This window comes from Musca autumnalis, unplaced genomic scaffold (assembly GCF_047663935.1).
Source record: "Musca autumnalis isolate F117 unplaced genomic scaffold, ASM4766393v1 scaffold_5, whole genome shotgun sequence".
NCBI classification, from domain to species: Eukaryota; Metazoa; Arthropoda; class Insecta; order Diptera; family Muscidae; genus Musca; species Musca autumnalis.
In genome coordinates this window covers 74,484,905-74,503,590 of record NW_027412088.1, presented here as the reverse complement: position 1 = coordinate 74,503,590, position 18,686 = coordinate 74,484,905, and the positions used below count along the sequence as shown (strand labels likewise).

General features: G+C 36.1%; 1 pseudogene; it reads right to left on the bottom strand.

Moving 5' to 3' along the window:
- Positions 1-1,279: 1,279 nt before the first annotated feature.
- Positions 1,280-1,826, bottom strand: LOC141386660 (uncharacterized; annotated as a pseudogene).
- Between the last annotated feature and the right edge of the window lie 16,860 nt (positions 1,827-18,686).

Below are 18,686 nucleotides of genomic sequence, written 5' to 3'. Positions count from 1 at the left end.
ACGCGGTGTCATAGAGTTTTTTGCAACTTTCAGGCTATTTTCTCAGGAAGTATGGACTTGCCCCTGATGAAACTTTTACCGTCGTGTAGTGGGCGGTGAATACAATTTGCTAAAACAAAAATCAAAGCGATTCGAGGGAAGGTCTTAAACTAAACTTATCCGAAATTTTGTGTGGGAGGTACCAGAAGGAGTGGACCGATTGAGTCCATATTCGACTCACATCTAAGTCTGGTAGACATTTCACGATTTGCAAAGTATGGACCAAATCGGTTACTCCCTTCACGAGTTATCGTACGTACAAATTTTCCGAAAATTTTCGAACTTTTGTGGGGGAGGTACCGGAAGGAGTGGACCGATATAGCCATTCTTCGAATTTAAACTAAGTTTGGACAAAATATTACGAAAGCCAAAATTTGAACCGAATCGGTTCATCCGTTCAAGAGTTATCGTGCGCACCAGCCAGACAGACAGACGGACGGACATGGCTAGATCGACTCCAAATTGTCTGAAACACATTTCGTCCAAACATACTTGGGGTCTAAACAATTATTCCGATGAGGCACATTTTCATCGTATCAAAGTGCATATACCCTCCTTAGCCTAAAGGCTGAGGGTATAATAAGACAAGTAATTTTAGCTTAAAATTTCAGGATTCCAGCGATATCCGTTCACCCAAATCCAAATTGTTCCAAATTTAGTACTTGTCGTATCTATAAGTACGAATTTCTAAAACTTCGTATTTCATTCACTCCAATAATAACCTTAATTCCAAATTTCAGGTTTCCAGTTCTATCCTTTCACCCAAACCCAAATTGTACCAAATTTAGTACCATTTAGTACTTTCCGTACCCATAAGTACGAAGTTTCAAAACTTCCTCAATCATACACTCCAAAAGAAATCTTAATTCCAAATATTATGATTCCAGCTCTATTCATTCCCCCAAATTCAAGTTGTACCAAATTTAGTACCATTTAATAGTCTTCGTACCCATACGTAAAAATGTCCAAAACTACCTCAAAGCTACAGTCCAACAGTAATCTTAATTCCAACTTTCAGGTTTCCAGGTCAATCCACTCACTCAAATCCAAATTGTACCAAATTTACTACTTTTCGTACACATTAGTACGAATTTCCAAAACTACATCAATCCTACACTCCAATAGTAATCTTTATTCAAAATTTCGAAAGAACTATAGGAAAGTTTTTCAAAAAGAAACACATACAATTCAGAAAAATGCATGAAATCTTTATTTGAATCGAAAGTACGGTCCATATAATTTAATGTTTGAAGATTATTTCATGCAAATGTTGACCGTGACTGCGCTCCAAATGGACCATCCGCTTAGTCCAATTTTGGCATATTCTTTCTAACATTTCGGCCGGTATCTCGTGAATAAATGCATCAATGTAGTCTTCCAATGCGTCAATTGAAGCGGGCATGTGTGTATAGACATGAGCTTTAACATAGCCCCACAAAAAAATAGTCTAAAGGCGTTAAATTGCACGATCTAGGCGGCCAATTGATCGGTCCCGAACGTGAAATTAAATGTTCACCGAACTCCCCTCTCAATAAGTCCATTGTTACGCGTGCTGTGTGGCATGTGGCACCGTCTTGTTGAAACCACATGTCATGCAAGTCAAGCTCTTGAATTTTGGGCAAAAAAAGTTGGATATCATCTCAAGGTAGCGCTCACCATTCACAGTTACATTACGATTCGCATCATCTTTGAAGAAGTACGGTCCAATGATGCCACCAGCCCATAAACCGCACCAAACTGTGACTTTTTCTGGATGCATTGGTAGCTCTTGTAATGCTTCTGGCTGATCTTTACCCTAAAATCGACAATTCTGCTTATTATTGAGCCAAAAGTGAGGTTCGTCGCTGAACACAATTTTTCGTTGCAAAGAGTATGCCAAAATTGGACTAAGCGGATGGACCATTTGAGGCGCAGTCACGGTCAACATTTGCATGAAATAATCTTCAAACATTAAATTATATGGACCGTACTATCGACTCAAATAAAGATTTCATGAATTTTTCTGAATTTTATGTTTTTTTTTTTTTTTTTTTTTTTTGAAAAACTTTCCTATAGTTCTAAAAAATCACCCGTTACTTAGAAAATAAGATACATTAAATTTGAAGGCTATTCGATCAAAATTGAACGAGTTGTAGAAAAATCGGGAAAAGATATATATGGGGGCTATATCAAAATCTAAACCGATATGGACCAAAGTTGATATTTTTCATTCCTGTGCCCTCATAAGTACTTGTGCAAAAATTCCTCAACCTAGGTCAACGTTTTCTATTTTTGTCCACTTTTGTATGGAAGCGGCAACACTGTGGACATCGATATAGTAAAACGTATGAAGTGGCTGAGTCATGTCAGTAGCATTGATAAAAATGTCCCTACCAGAAAGGCATAGGAATACGAGCCACATAACGGTATACGCCCCAAAGGGAAGGCCAAAACTCCGATGGAAAGACCAAGTTGAAGCTGATATCACAAAACTAGAGAAGTAAATTAGAAAATCGGCGCGTTTGGAAATCTATTCTTAGTTCGGCTTATGGAACATAACATTCTGTTTAGAATATAAAGTCATCTAATTAAGTAAACAATAGCTGTTGCATTGTGTTAACTCTGCTTTTCGGTCCTTATTTTTGTCCAGTCCACCTCAATACATTTATTTGCCTTCGAGGCACAACAAATGGCAACAAGGTGTAACTGGCAACAAGTCGCTACATCATCTTCTTTCACCTGCAACATGAACCAGTTTGTGTCCTCGTATTTGTTTAGTCGAACTAAAATTACGTATAACCAACCTGTGATGCTGCATCAGATGCCATAAAGGATTGAATAACCATTTAAACAGTTGTGATTAACTTCAGCCCCCATGTGGATGGGTGCCTTCACATGTGATATAAACACTGGAATTTGCTACACCATTTCCAATGGCAATATTATTCACTGATCTAAAGTCAATTTAAAAAAATTGTTCACGTTTTCGCTGGGGTAAAAGGGCATGCAAACAGAAAGTTCTGCTTTCAAGGAAGCAGTATTGAGTTGAGATACGCTGAGTCATGTTCTTGGCCATAAGGAGTTATTGTTAAGAAATCTGTATATTTGTTGCTTTAAATCGGCAAAGACTTCTATTATTCCCTGCAATTCCTTAAATGGCCACAGTGTAGCGCCGCCAGACATCATCGTCTTCAGTTCGTTCAATTGGCTGACACATGTATGTGGGTATCTCATTTGTTACCTGTTACAGGTGTGTTGTGTTTTTGCACTCCTAGCGGTGAGTAAATTGTGGCTTGTTTTGTACTTGGCTATTTGTCATAATGGCTTGTTATTGCCGAGCGAATGTAGACTTTTAACAGGATTTGTTGAAGTACATTTTTGTTTCTTTTGTTGTTTTTATCATTGAGACGAGTTGGCGTAAATTATTTACTTGTTTTTTGTTTCGTTTAGCGACGATGCCTGCTAAGATGGAAGAGAAGGAAAGAAATTACACTACAAATGAAACATATATTATGCAATGGTTACATATTTCTTACGTTTTCATAGTGCATATTTTTACAAATTCCATTTCATTCCATCATAGATAATGCGCAAGTGTTGAGTTTAAGTTATTTTTTTGACCAAAAAAGGAAACGTGTTTAGCATTTTTTCTTCAATCATTGGCAACATTTTCTGCATATTTGATTTTTCTTGTGACAACCCCAGCCTGGAATGACAGAGTTATGAAATTATGAATGTTTTGTGCATTTTTAATAAATTTCATTATGGGATTAGGCTGTAAAAAATTGAATGTGGGGTGAATCGTTTAAGGCCCATATAATCCCATCAATTGCAAACATGCAAGAACGGCATCAAGCATAAAGGCTGGGGGTGTAATAATTAGAAATGTGCTCACAAAATGTAAAACTACACAAAATCATCAACTCATATCATACTGACTTCAATATAATTGAACACATTGAAACTAAGAAAATGCTCAAGAGCCCGACTATTGGTACACTTACCTTATATCCAGATTTAAGTTAAAAAGGTTAGACAATTTTATGTTTTATGATGTTTTTATACACTCAGCGTTTATGCTAATGAAACGAACGAAAAATGGAGAAAACCAAAAATGTTTTACAATCGATGAATCCGAGTTTCACCCATTCAGAATTCGCGAACTGTTAACATATTCTATATAGTATGATATACATTCTTTAAAATGAAGTGTTTTAGGAGGAATCCCATAAGGTCGACCATTAAAATGAAGTTACGTGGAAGCTGTGTTGGCATCAATGTAGAAAAATAGGTAAAAATGGATTGAAACCAACAAGTTTTTTGTGCTCCCTTCCGATTTCTGGCTTAACCTTACATTTTATAGACATATGCCCAAAGAAAGACTCAAAGAATACTTCATGGGCAATATGATACTAGTATGTATATCATTTTTCGATATATCCACTTCATCCACCTCAAATTGATGCTGACATTTTGAAGCCGGAATTTCGGGGTTTTTTGAATTTGTTTAATAGTTCGGACGCGCAACAAGATAATATTCAAAACTCATAATAGGATTATAGAACTCGTGATTTTACGTCGTTTAATGCATATCTCATGAGTGTGCTCCTTACAGCATCCTAATAATTGGAGTCTAAAGGCCAATATTTGATGCGTGAATTTTTTTAAAAAAACTGTTTTTTGCGTTTAAAATTTCCAAGTGTCATTCAATTTCCTTTGTACACCGCGTGAATTTAGTTTTTTTACGCGACGGATCTAATGAGACCTTCCGCGTTCGAATCCATCCACTAAAACCGCGGATATGGATACCTTGGAAATACGAAAATCAGCAGAAATGTATTTTGACAAATCGGCGTTTTAAACCGCGATTTTCGTTAACATTTTTTACATAAATGGAATCCTTTATACGCGATTATAATATGTGCGAAAACGTGTGTCATAAATTACAGAGATTCGCGAGTAATATGGTTTTTTACCAAAAATAGAATGTGGAGGCACATCCGCGGTTCTTGAAGAATCTATTTGAAATAAGTGTATATTGACGTATTTTTGATGGGTGCTACTGAAACCGGATGCGCATCAAAATCGTATGCAAATTGCGGGATTTGTACCCACTTTGAGGTTTTTTGTATTGTGTGATGCAACTGGCGGCACACTTTGACCACTGAGTGAAACACCGAAATATGCATAAATATTGAAAGAGATTGATTCGCTGTATCCAAAAACGGATGCATATCAACTGATTTTAACTAATTCGCGAATAATAGGCTTTTTATTTTCCACATTTTTTGAATGATTGTAATTTCAATATTACTCTTAATTTCCTATCCTTATAAGTTATCACAGTAAGCAAATAAGCTCTCACGATGGTAAACCATATTTCTTGATGAAGTTTTAGCAGTACACATTTATTATTTTAGGGGATTTTAGCGAAATAGTTGGAGAACTCCCAAATGTTTTTTTTTTCTAATTTTCCTAATCAAACCAAAAATATATTTGCAACAATAAGTTTTTCTCTTTTGTTGTTGCTATAATATGCAATTTATGTACCCAATCTCTATAAATTTGGTATCATATTTATCCTACGCACTGTCTAGATTTCGCATATATTTTTTAATTTATTTATTTATTTATTTTATTTACATTAACTAGTAGTAAATTCAAAGTTAATAAGAAGGTAGCATTGGCTACTAAGGCCATCAGCTATGCTAATTTATTTTTTGAGGGTTTGTACGGACTCTGGGACAGGATAATTTGGATTTACTTCAAATTTTTTTTTTATTATTTGTCGATTTTCCGCGAAAATAATAATAAATTTAATAACTATTTAAACATCTACGAATAGATATGGAATGCTGTTAACGATTTATGCATACATTTTCTCATAACAACAAATAAGATATTTTTAAATATTTTTTCTTTATCTGAGAATAAAAACCTCTATAACTTTTGCGCGCATCGTTCAATTTTGTGAACGCGAACAGATTTGAGACCAGAATTTTTTTCTTAACCTCTAAGCCAAAAATTGTAGATGTGCTCTCAAAAATTTTTTTTAATTTTTTTCAAATGGAATTGCTAAGGATTTTTGGTTTTCGCCATATACACTTTCATACGTGCAAACTGTGCCTCATCGAAATAATGGTTGTAGACCCCAAGTATGTTTGAACGAAATCCGTTTCAGACAATTTGGAGTTGATTTAACTATGTCCGTCCGTCTGTCAGTCGGTCTGGCTGGCTGGCTGGAGCGCTCGATTACTCTCGAACGGATCAACCGATTCGATCCAAAAATTGGCTTTCGTAATATTTTGTCCAAACGTAGTTTATGTTCGGAAATGGGTTATATCAGACAACTTCTTCAGGTACCTCCCCTACAAAAGTTCAAAAATGTGCGCACGACAAGTCTTGAAGGGAGTGGCCGATTTGGTCTATACTATACACATTTTGTAATTTGGTGTAGAAGTTTCTATTACTCCTAGGATGTTTGGAATTGAAAATGGGCTATATCGGTCCACGTTTTGATATAGCCCCCATAGAACTGTACTACCCGATTTTCGGTATTTTGAAGGTTGTGGCCTCAATATTCCGCAGAAATGGCTGAAATTTGGTATATAGTCTTCGTTTGGGGCATTAAACGTTCCATATGAAATTTGTCAGTATGGGCCCACGCCTGCATATAGCCCTATAGAACGGTACCACCAGATTTTCGGTATTTTGAAGGTTGTGGCCAAAGCAACGCACCGAAATGGCTGCAATTTGATATTTGGTCTTCGTTGGGGGTATAAAACTTCCCCCAGGAATTTGTCGGTAAAGGTCCACGCCTTCATATAACCCCCATTGAACGGTACCTCCCTATTTCCGGTATTTTGAACGTTGTGACCTCAATATTCCACCGAAATGGCGGAAATTTAGTATTTGGTCTACATTTGGGGTATTAAACGTTCCATATAAATTTTGTCAGTATAGGCCCCCGCCTTCATATATCCCCCATAGAACGTTACCACCTGATTTTCGGTATTTTGAAGGTTGTGGCCGCAGCAACCCGCCGAAATGGCTGAAATTTGGTATTTCGTCTTTGTTGACTGAAATTTATCGGTATAGGTCCACGTTTCGATACAGCCCCCATAGAACGGTGCCTCCCGTTTTTCGTAATTCTGAAGGCTGTGACGTCAATATTCCACCGAAAGACTGAAATTTGTTGTTTAGTCTTCCATGGGGTTATAAAATATTCTAGAAACGAATAATCAGTATAGGTCCGCGGGTCCCATAGAAGTGTACCTCTTGATTTTCGGTATTTTGAAGGCTTTACCGAAATATGGGAAATTTGGGGCGTACAGAAATAAGGCCCCAGGAAATAACACCCCAAATTAAAAATGAAAATAGGCCCCAAACAGGTATATGAAAAACAACAACAAAACTTTTGGGGTCTAATTTCGTCTTTTTGGGACCTTTTTTCATTCAACTGTTGGGGCCAAATTGTCTTCACAACAAGTAAATCGAAAATTTGAAAATCAAATTGGGGTCTAAATAATTTTGGGGCCTAATTGAATTTTTCAGTACGGCCTTTTTGCACATGTTTGGGGCCTAAATAAATTTTTTGTGTTTAACAAAAACAAGAAATTGGGGTGCATTTTCTAAAGTTTTTATTAAGATATGATTAAAAAAATGGGGTGCAATTTCGAAAACTTTATTAAGAAAAAAGCGAAAAAAATTAAAGGACTCAAAATAACAATAATTTTTAGTAATAATAAGCAAAAGTTAACACTTATTTCATAGAATTCAAAAAATTATATGATAAGTAATAATAATTGGTAATAATTATTACTAATGTTGCAGATATTGAGAGTTGTGTAAAGGAAAAGCTGCTGAAAAAATGTTTCAGCAACATTAAGAAAGTAAAAAAGATACACCTATTAACAATGTTTAATTTATATACCTCATCTTCCATTGGGAGCATATTTGTGCATATAGCGTTTTCTTCAAACACCATCCTATTTAAAAATGCTGAGGCATTTATTTTTCCTTTTTTACAGAGGAAGGAAGGAAAATATATTTAAAAAAATCGCGCGAATTTTTAAATATATTTTTCTTCAGCTACTCTCCTAATTCTGTTTGACTTGACTTGGAGAGAAAAAAGATACTAAAAAAATCGCGCGATTTTTTTAATATATTTTTTCTCTCCATTTCTTTCTAATTCTTTTTGACTTGATTTGGAGATTTGGAGAGAAAAAATATATTTAAAAAATCGCGCGATTTTTTAGATATATTTTTTCTCTCCAAACCAAGTCAAAAAGAATTAGAAAGAAATGGAGAGTAGCTGAAGAAAAATATATTTAAAAAATCAAACAGATTTAGAAAAAAAGGGAGAGTAGCTGAATAAAAATATATTTAAAAAATCGCGCGATTTTTTTAAATATATTTTTCTTCAGCTACTCTCCCTTTTTTCTAAATCTGTTTGAATGGATTTGGAAAAAAAATATGTTAAAAAAATCGCGCGATTTTTTTTTAGTATATTTTTTCTCTCCAAATCAAGTCAAGCAGAATTAGGAGAGTAGCTGAAGAAAAATATATTTAAAAAATCGCGCGATTTTTCTCTCCAAATCAATTCAAACAGAATTAAAAAAAATGGAGAGTAGCTGAAGAAAAATATATTAAAACAAGTGAGCAAAGGCTATAGTCGGGACGGGGCCGACCATGTGATACCCTACACCACTACCCCTGTGTATAAGGTTTTCACTGGTAAACATTTCTTTTAGGGAATATAATCCGACTAGCACCAAAAAAATGTGCCTCTTCCTCTGTGGGACCCCCATTAACCCCTAAAATTTCGTGACGATCCGATCAAAATTGCAACCTGTGGCGTGATTACAAAATAATCGGAAAATGGGTACATTATCGACTATTGCCATATCTCTGATATTTGACCACCTACGACAACCTAATTTACATCGCTGGAAAGGTGATATTTTATACTTTCCTTGCTAGGTTTTGCTTTTGATATACCTCTTAAAGAAACAGAGATATTGGCTTTGAAATAAAATGTTGACCTTTCTCCAAATAAGTGTTTGCCCATTCCGACCCCTGAATATTATCCGACCATCATCAAAATCAATAGGCTTCTTCATCTGTGAGATCCCTATTAACCCTCAAATTTTCGTGACGATCCGATTAAAATTGCGACCTGTAGCGTGATTTCCAAAAAAATAGAAAAAAGGGGATGTATTACCGACTATTGCGATATCTCCGTTATTTGGTTACCTACGCCGACCTAGTTTGCATCATTGTAAAGACGGGATCTTCTACTTTCATAGTCAGGTTTTGCTTTTGGAAAATTTTCAACCAAAGCTGTGATATTCGTCAATATAATTAAAATCGCAAAAATTAAAATTGGGGTTTTATTTGCTACTATTGTGATATCTTCGATGTTTGATCACCTACGAGCACCTACTTTACATCATTCGAAAGGTGATATTTTCTGCTTTCATTGTTTTGCTTTTGGTATACTCCATATACAAGCTGAGATATTCGCTTTGGAAAAAAACGTTGTCTTTTTATCCACCTAAGTTTTTTGCCCTTTCCGACCCCTAAATATTATCCGACCATCACCAAAATCAATAGGCTTCTTCCCCTCCGGGACCCCCATCAACATCCAAAATTTCGTGACGATCCGATCAAAATTGCGACCTGTAGCGTGATTACAAGGTTTAGATGGACAGACGGACAGACGGACAGACGGACGGACGGACGGACTGACGGACGGACACACATAGCCAGATCGACTCAGCTCGTCATTTTGGTATATACAAGTATGGGTCTACGACCATTATTTCGATGCGTTACAAACTTTTTGACCAAAAACAACTTATAATACCCTCCCCACATAGTGGTGTAGGGTATAAAAATCGCGCGATTTTTTAGATATATTTTTTCTCTCCAAATCAAGTCAAAAATAATTAGAAAGAAATGGAGAGTAGCTGAAGAAAAATATATTTAAAAAATCAAACAGATTTAGAAAAAAAGGGAGAGTAGCTGAAGAAAAATATATTTAAAAAATCGCGCGATTTTTTTAAATATATTTTTCTTCAGCTACTCTCCACTTTTTCTAATTCTGTTTGATTTTTTAAATTATTTTTTTAAAATATTTTTCTTCAGCTACTTTCCATTTTTTCTTATTCTGTTTGACTTGATTTGGAGATATGGAGTAGTTAAAGTCTGTCTCGGGTTTGTTTGGTTTTGGTCAGACCGAAATTTGTCCACACCTTTTCGAGCATGAATGCTTCAACTATTTGGTGGGGAGTTTTTGGAGCCGGCACAAATTTTTTGCTAACGATGTGATGCAAACTTCTTTGTATTTTGTTAAAATATATACTTTGTGATTCTTGCTGAAAACTATAAAAATATATACATACATATATGTATATTGAAATTGGTACAGAAATACTCACTTATCACAATATTTCTGAAAAACATTACGAACGGTACTTGATACCGACGATCCACTTCCCAAAGATTTTGCGACTCCTACGCAATCGTCTTTAATTTTATTTAAAATTTTAATTTTTATCACATTCATAGACGCCTGCTAGTACACTTGAAAATAAGAGCTTGTTTCTAGGTGGCTTTAACATGCTACAATCGTAAAAAAGTACAGTCATCAGTTAGTTACATATTACAAACTATTGAAATAATATCTTTAAAAATATTTTTTGAAATTACACCCCAAATTTAGGGCTTCATTTACACCCCAAATTTAAGTGAATAAATATTTTGGGGCGTGAATGCATACTTTGGGGCCTAATTGCATTTTCGTTGTTTGGGGTGATAATGCATTTTGCAAATGCACCCCAATTTCAAAAATGCATTTTGGCCCCAATGAAATTTTGGGGCATAATTGCAATATTTTTTTGGGGCCAAATTTCATAGTTTGGGGCCTTTTTGTATTGGGGCAATTTTTCAAATTGTAAAAACACCCCAAAAATTGGGGTCCATTTTCATTCCCGTTTGGGGCGTTATTTCTTGGGGCTTTATTTCTGTACTCCAAATTTGGTATTGGTCTGTTTAAAAATCATGTTTTAGTCATAGGAAGAACGCCATTGCTTTTGGTGATAATCGGTCCAGATTTGGATATATGTATATTTTCGCCCGACGTCACGTATTTACTGCATCGAACACGCTATATACATATGTCCGATTTCGATAAAATTTGGAACGTGTGACTAAATTTTGTCTAGAAATAAATGTGCCAAATTATATCGAAATCGGTCCAGATTTGGATATAGCCCCTATATACATATATATTTTCGTCCGATTTCACGTATTTGCTGCACAAAACACGCTATTTATGTCCGATTTCGATGAAATTTGGAATGTGTGACGGAATTTGGTCTAGAAAAACATGTGCCAAATAATATCGAAATAGGTTCCGATATGGATATAGCTCCCATATATATTTTCGGCCGATTTGAGGTATTTGATGCACCAATCGCTTTATATCTGTCCAAATTTGATGAAATTTGGAATGCGTGACACGATTTGTTCTAAAAATAAGTGTACCATATTACGCCGAAATCGGCTCCGATTCAGATATACCTCCTATATATATTTTACATATTCACAGTGGTGTAGGGTATCGTATAGTCGGCCCGCCCGACTTAAGTCATTTCCTTAATACTTTTTTATTGTATATATTGCTATTTTTATCTCTGGCTGTATATATATATACATACATTCGCATCTCGTGTGACCTTTTCCAGTAGGTTGTTAAGTAGGTCACCTTGTATGAAACCTCGTTTTGTGTTAAAAGGCTCGGTAAGGTTCTTTCCTTATATGAATTTCTGAGTTTGTGTCAGCCAATATCATCATGCATAATCGTATTAGTTTTGCAGGGATGCAGAACTCAGACACGGCTTGGAACACTGGTATGTGTCGATCTGTCTTTTGTCGAGCTTCTACGGTGAAGAGTTGGTCAATTGTTTATTTACCAGGTCGCAAACAGCATTGGCATGACGCGAGTATTTTATTGACCATATGATTTAGACGTTCACACAATACGTTCGACAGAACTTTATATGCAATGGGTAGGAGACTTATGCTTCTGTAATTGCCACAAACAGTCTTGTCTCTTTTCTTGCGTACGGGACAAAGTTAGCTGAGGTTCCAATCATTGGGTATGCTTTCTTTCAGCGAAATTTCTTTATTAACTGATGCATACTCCTTATCAGCATTTTGCCATCGGAGTTGAACAGCTTCCATCAGCTCCTGTTGCGTTATTGCTTTTCAACCAAGTAATTGCTGGCATGACCTTCTTTTGGCTAGGTGGTAGACATTCAACCTCGTCGTTTGTGATTGGTTATGAGTAGACAGCGAAATTTTATGCAACCCCTATTTTTGGTCCGATTTATGTCAAATTTTGGGACTGCGCATGTTATTAGCTTCTGATTACATTGCAATCGAAACATATGACATATGCAAAATGCATAAATTTTTGCATATGCCAAACTTATGCATTTTACATATTTTCTTATGCAACAAATATTTCAATAATAGGTACAAAATGTTTGTGTGTACAATTTTTCTGTATAAAATTCTCTTCAGACAAGTCAATAAAATAGAGAAATGTATAACCACAGCCACAACCTCCAAAATACCGAAAATCGGGAGGTACCGTTCTATGGGGGCTATATGAAGGCCTGAACCTAAACCGAAAAATGTTAGGTGGAAAGTTTTTTACCCCCAAGGAAGATTTAATACCAAATTTCAGCCATTTCGGAGGGATATTGAGGGCACAACCTTCAAAATACCAGAAATCCGGAGGTACCGTTCTACGGGGGCTATATGAAGGCGTGGACCTATACCGAGAAATTTCAGGTGGAAAGTTTTATATCCACAACGTGGATAAAATGCCAAATTTCAGTCATTTCGGTGGGATATTGAGGGCACAACCTTCAAAATACCAGAAATCCGGAGGTACCGTTCTACGGGGGCTATATGAAGGCGTGGACCTGTGCCGACAAATTTCAGGTGGAATGTTTTATACCCCCAACGAAGACTTAATACCAATTTTCAGTCATTTCGGTGAGATATTGAGGGCACAACCTTCAAAATACCACAACTCCGAAGGTACCGTTCTTTTGGGGCTATATGAAGACGTGGACCTGTGCCGACAAATTTCAGGTGGAATGTTTTATACCCCCAACGAAGACTAAATACCAGTTTTCAGTCATTTCTGTAAAAATATATCAAAATATGCACGATATGCAAAAACTGGGACTAATTCGTTTTATTTTGTAATAAAACGAGTTTCTGTCTGATCAGATTTTCTCTACGATCATTCTAACCATATATGCATTTGCATAGGATTCCGCTGTCTAGTTATGAGGTATCTTCATCGTCGCTTATATTCGATACTAAGTGCTTCATGAAAAAATTTCGGACTTCATTATGACTCTCTACCTCACGTTTTTTGCAGTTTCTTCTTTCTCCTGAAACAACGCTTCTCCTCTCTCCTCACGATATATTTTTCTTGGCGCTTCGTGTTGCTATTGAATGCAGGGTTGTTCAGTATGCCGCATTCTTTCTTTTAGGTGGTGCTTTCGATACCCAAGATTTTGGTGCAGTTTGAAAATAGTGGGATATTCTTTGACATTCAGTTTCTCCATTACCCGGACAAGGAGAGCCTTCTTCCATCATGTGAGTAAGGTGAGACGCTAGGCTTGTGATATCTGTTGTGTTTGGAGCTTCTGTCTTGTGTTATGTCGCTCTTTTGCCGCTACATTAAGACGAGTGCGTACCTTGACTGCTACAAGGAAAAAGTTCGAATCTATATTCGCTCCTCGATCGATCGGATATCTAATATACTGTATTCCGTCTATCACAACATGATCAATCTGGTTTCTTGTTTTCTCATCTGGGGACATCCACGTGTCCTTGTGTATGTCGAGGTGTTGGAACATGGACCTGCTCATTCCGTTGTCGGATGTTACTTCATGATCTGTACGTCTGCCCGATTCCATCGCACTTCCTGTATGGCGATAATATCAGCTTTGAACTTACCAAGTACATCCGTCAGTGCGCAAATCGCAACTAGAGAGTCTGCAAATCGCAGCTAGAGAGTTCCTTTGTACAGTATGTTGTGTATTTTACGGGTTGGGTTACTAGCCCAACGCCCATCCCAAGGTTTTATCGTTCTTAAAGGTGAAGGCGCTACACATGTTATCTCACTATATTTAACGGTTGTTAGAGGTAGCTCCCCAGATGGCACCCCGAGAGATCAGTATCCACTTGAGATGAAAGTGGGATCAAGATAAATCCTGGTTGCTTCGTATAATTCATCCCCTACGTCACCCATACCAATGAGTGCACGTCAATTAATATTGACTCAATGATACGTGGCATACTTTTATCGTCGATTTCGAAGGGCATGTCTTACGACAGCACATGTAGAAAAGTTTTTCATGACTGAAATATTCAGGAAACGCAAGCCAATATAACTCTGAGGGGATTTGCAACAGACAGAAATTTTGATGTTTTGGTCACTGCACCACGGTGGCTCCCAAGAGTAATCTATTATACGTAAAATTTACAAATAGAATTATTTTCTAAATCTCAATAAATGCTTCATACTTTGCTAATTTACTGGCATATCATTAACATAATAAAAACCACAAAATTAAATTGTAACACAATATCCAATGACTCGGGCAACTACACCAATATGACATACATACATATAGCAAAGAAGCCTTTGGGGACTTGGAAGATAAATGATGACACATGAACTTCAAACAAACTACAGCAGTTAATACATCTAATTGCATTTAGTAACACAATTTGCTTCATCTGATGAATGAATGCAAACTCTTTGATCTTCTTCAGTGTCATCGTCGTTTTGTTGTCGGTGTGGAAATGTTGCCATCAACATTATCATAACGATAAACACAATGATGACAAATTTAAAATTGCAATATCTGATGATGGAATATGGCTAAATATTTCATATTGCTATTAACAACAACAAAAAACACGACTATTTCTTAAATAAAAATAACAACAAGGCAAAACAAAGTATTTTTAGTTTTTTTTTCTTTCAAACCACAAATTAGTAAACAAAACATTAGCCGAAGCATAAATTCCTACCAACAACGACTTCTTCGTCAACGGTAATGAAGAGTTTGTTAACATTATTGTTTTTTATTTAGTTATTTATCTGTGGCATTCGCTCCCCTCTTTCCTTAATACCCGCGGAGGTCGTTTGCCATCTACAAAGTTAACAAACGGTTCTGTCATACAAACAAAATACACAGTGGTGTTAATGGAGAAAAATTAAATATTTGTTTGTAGACGAGCGTTAGGAAAGCTATGTAAAAGACCGCTAGGGAGTCTTTTTTGAGCAGTGTTCGGATTTTTTACAGCCATACCTAACTCACGTTGCGAAAAATATTCACATTCCTGTCACAACAACGCTCTCTGAGTGTCCGTATTACTCAAATACGTTAAGTCCAAAATCAGATTTAAAACACAAAAACCCCAACGGAATCCCAGTGGGTTTATTAAATCCTGTTATATTTAAACGTACCATTAGTCCTTTAAGGGGGTTAACACACACATTCGAGAAACCAAACATTTTATTTTGAAGTATACGTGTGTAGCATAGAATATGTGATAAAATTTTCAAGTCGATCGTAATTTTCAAATCGATCGATTGTCTGAGATATAAGTGTTGAAAGGGAACAAGTAAGAACGGCGTAAAGTTCGGCCGGGTCCATCTTTTTATATCCTCCACCACGAACTACATATATTGAAGGAAATAGGAACAATTAATTTTCTTTCGTTTATGAAAGTACTAAGCTCTTCCTCCATGTTAAGGCTCATTCCTTGGAAAATTCCTTTATATTGACCATTTTCTGCGTGGCGCTTTCCAACTCATTAAGATTCCGAAATATCAAGTTAAATTCACTTCAGACGGAAAATGTAGCAAAACCCTATAAGAGAACAGGCAATACCAAATTACAGCATCACCAAATTACAGCTAAATTTAACTAAACACCCTCGAAATACATAAAATTATGCAATACCGGTTCATGGGGGCTATACTCTAAACTGCTAATGGATAGTTTTCTGCGAGTAGGTATCTTCTGGGAACACAAAATTCCAATTAAGAACTAATTCGGTTGAAAAATGGGACTAAAATCCTCAAAAAAGCTTAAATCTGGTGTTACCCTTGTATGGGGCTAACCTGTACTGAACCTGTACTGCCTGTTTTTTAGCAAGGGATGTTTTGTACCTGTTATAATTTTCTATACCCTCAGCGAAGAATAAATACCAAATTTCAGTAATTTTGTTTAATTTAATGGTTAATGAAGCTAAAACCCTTAAAATACCGACAAATCGGTATTACTGTTCTGTGAGGGCTGTATAAAAAATCGTGGACCTGTACCGAGGAATTTCTGATGGAATGTTTTATAACTCCAACGAATACTAAATACCGAATTTCATCTAGTTCGTTTTGATAATGACGCCGAAACCTTCAAAATACCGAAAAACCGGGGTACGGTTCTATGGGGGCCATATGAAGACGGTGGACTATATCAAGAAATTTCTGATAGAAAAGGCTTTTTATCCCCACCTATGACTACATACCAAATTTCAGCAATTTCGGTGCGATATTGACGCCACAACCTTCAAAATACCGAAAATCGGGAGGTACTGTTCTATGAGGCCTATCACGGTGCTCTTGAAACAATTTTAAATGGAAGGTGCTTACACCTCGGAAGTTTTTGCGGATTCTGGAACTACAATGTTTATAAATGAAAAAAATCAAAAAACAAAAAAAATCGCCGGAGCGCTTTTAAATAAATCGCGATTTAAGTTGAAATTTTTAGAGGTTGTTTAGGTTTTCACTATTTTTCTTAAAAACGCAATTCCTATCAAAATGGGACTAAAGAAAATGTTGTAGCGATGAAAATTCTCTACAAAACTGACCTTTATGGTATTCTCGTCGGTTTTACCGTTTTTGAAATATAGAAGTTCAAATTGGGACAATTCAAATTTAATTCAATTCTGTATCGCCCCCTTATAAAACAATGTCATGACTGCAAATTCCCAACTTAAACTTATATATCTAAAAAAATGTTACAACTTAGGATAAGTTACTTAAGCCAGTCTTGTGGAGAATTTTTACAGCTTTAAGATTTTCTCAGGTCCCATATCGATAAAACTTACCGTATTCAAGCAAAATCGCGAAACCCTAACAAAAAACCTAAAAATGTAAACTGAGCCTCTTTATCTCAAACATGGTACAGACTGGGAACAAATGATAAACGTCAATCCTCTAGAGAATTTTCACAGCTACAACATTTTCTTTAGCTCCATTTCGATTGGACTTGCGGTTTCCAAGCAAAACCGTGAAAACCTAAAAAACGCCTAAAAATGTGAATTTTGACCGCGATTTATTTAAAAATCCCTACAGCGATTTTATCTTGTTTTTGGATTTTTCTCATCTATGAACACTGCTGTTTCCAAATTCACAAAAACTTTCCCTGTGTAAGCGGTTTTCATGAAAAATTAGTTAAGGCGCACCCTTAAATGGCTTTGTTTTATAAGGGGGCGATACAGAATTGAATTGAATTTGACCAAATTTGAACTTCTATATTTCAAAAACGGTAAAACCGAAGAATACCATTAAGGTCAGTTTTGTAGAGAATTTTCATAGCTACAACATTTTCTTTAGTCCCATTTTGATAGGAAATGCGGTTTTTAAGAAAAATCGTGAAAACCTAAACAACCTCTAAAAATGTCAACTTAAATCGCGATTTATTTAAAAAGCGCTGCGGTGATTTTTTTTGTTTTTGGATTTTTCTCATCTATGAACATTGTAGTTTCAGAATCCGCAAAAACTTCCGAGGTGTAAGCACCTTCCATTTAAAATTGTTTCAAGAGCACCGTGCTATATGAAGACGTGCGCCTTTACCGACAAAATTCTTGTGGAAAGTTTTATACCCCCAGCGAAAACTTAATGTCACGTTTCAGCTGTTTCGGTTGGATGTTGAGGCCACAACCTTCAAAAAACCGAAAATCGAGAAGAACCGTTGTAGGGGGCTATATGAAGACGTGGAACTTTACCCACAAATTTCCAGTGGGAAGTTTAGCCATTTCGCTGCGATAAGGAGAAAAGCAAAAAATTGGCAGGTACCGTTCCGTCGAGGCTATATGAAGACGTGGACCTATACCCACAAATTTCAGGTGAACATTTTATACCCCAATGACGACTAAATACCAAATTTCAGCCATTTGGATATTGAGGCCACAACCTTCAAAACACCAAAAATCGAGAGATACTCTTCTATGGGGGCTACATTCAACGTGGAGCTATACAAATAATTATCATCTGGAATAATTTATACCCCCGTTGAAGGGTAAATACCAAATTTTACCCATTTCGATTTGATAATTATGCTGAAACCTTCAAAAAAACCGGAAATCGTTCTGTGGGGGCGATATGAAAACGTGAACCTATACTGATAATTCTCTTTTGTCTATCTCCTGGGAACACAAAATTCCAACTAAGAACTAATTCGGTTGAAAAATGTGGCTAAAAACATCCAAACAGCTTCTGGTGGAAATTTTTATACCCCCAGCAAATACTATATTCCAATTTTCTGTCAGTTATTGGG